Source organism: Vanellus vanellus (genome assembly GCF_965231255.1).
Source record: "Vanellus vanellus genome assembly, chromosome: 12".
Lineage (NCBI taxonomy): Eukaryota > Metazoa > Chordata > Aves > Charadriiformes > Charadriidae > Vanellus > Vanellus vanellus.
In genome coordinates this window covers 10,970,704-10,972,271 of record NC_138917.1, presented here as the reverse complement: position 1 = coordinate 10,972,271, position 1,568 = coordinate 10,970,704, and the positions used below count along the sequence as shown (strand labels likewise).

The 1,568-nt window shown below is 53.6% G+C and overlaps 1 protein-coding gene across 1 annotated transcript in view; it reads right to left on the bottom strand.

The window, feature by feature from the left end:
- The window catches only part of HAS3 (hyaluronan synthase 3), a gene marked incomplete at its 3' end in the record, with an annotated part of 43,807 nt that overhangs the window by 33,389 nt on the left and 8,850 nt on the right, over window positions 1–1,568 (bottom strand). The gene's annotated exons all lie outside the window — the stretch shown is intronic.

Sequence of the window (1,568 nt, the reverse complement as noted above, 5' to 3'; positions counted from 1 at the left end):
GGGGAGGGCGGGGCAGGGGGAGGAGCGTCACTGCCCTCCCGCCGCCATCTTGGGCGGGGCGGGAGGGGGCGGTGCCATCTTACGGCCTGGCCTGAGTGGGGAGCGGCAGCGGCGGCTGTTTGGCGGTGTCCAGCGGTGGGTGCTGCTTCTTGCTCACGGCAGCTCGGGGCTTGTCTTCTTCCCAGCAGGGAGCGTAGGGGACACAGCTGTCCCCCGCCCGGCCAGGCCCGGTGCCGGGGTGGGAGGCCGGTGGTGTAGGCCTCTGTTCCCACAGGGTCAGGTATTTTGGGAGAGGTCCCAGCCCCAAGGCTCGCTGAGCTCTGGCTGCATCCAGCAAAAGTGAGCAGCTTCCGGAGAGAAACCAGCAATTATGTCTACAAAAGGAGAGAGCCCAAACACATCTCTGCATTGCAATCGGCACGTGGAGGTGTGCAAGATGAGCATTACTGACTGCTCTCGGGGTCAGTGGCCAGATCTACCTTTGGAATAAACAGCTTACGTGTGTGTTGTGAAGCACATAAACTAGCAGCTTCCCTGTCCAGGACAGTAACAAGACAGGATGACTGCAAATCCTTTGCCAGCCTCCTAGGCTGCTGTGTGTTTGAAGTGTTTGAAAGCCTTCAGGCGCTGTGGAGCATGTTACCCTTTTGTGTTTCCTTGCCAGGCAGGGCCTCTGAAGGGAGGTCACAGCAATTACAGGGTTGGACAAACATCAGTGATCTCTCACGCTGGCTGACAGCCTCACCCCTGCTGTGTGGCGGGGTGTGGGACCAGGCACTGCACACACACAGTGTGATAAAGGCACAAGCCGGGTTTTCACACCACGTCCTGCTCCTCCTTTCCCTAAGGACTGTCCAGGCAGACTGGGCACAAGGCAAAGCCGTGACCTGCTGTTAGCTGCTGCCCTGCCTCCTCACAGCCCCTGGTGATGAGAAAACACGTGTTCTGGTATGGATCTGTCCCTGTTACAAAGAGCTAGGCATTTGCTGCCTTCCCTTTGGAGGCAGCAGCAGCTTCAGTCTTGCTGAGGAATAGCTCGCCGTGGAACAGACCTTCCTCTGAGCACAGACACAGGCAGCGAAATAGCAGAGCTGCACACAGAGTAAAGGGCTTTTGGTTTTCTTAAAACAATTTATTAATTCAATTTTATATAAAAAACATACAATCAATTAATACTAGACCATGGTTGGCTTCCCAGCCTGCATCAGACCCTTTTCCCATGATAAAAAAAAATATAAACCATGACGACAGCTGAACACAAAGATCAGAATTTCAGTAAAGCCGTTTGATTTCCAAAAGCGCCTTTCATTGACTGAGCAATAATTAGAGCTGGCACGACACAGAAGGAAATCACATCATAATCTGGGATACAGAAAAATAGAAATCTGCCTGTAAGTACTCTATCACATATAATTCCCTCACATATAGTACACAACAGCCCATCTTTGGTCTGTGTTTATCTAGCACCTCACCCTGCTGCAGCAGAGGTGCGGTGCTGGGGCCACCCCATTTCTCCAGTGCCAGGTTTGCGAGCCAAGCGTGGCAGCAGGTTGGCGGTTGTGTCAGGG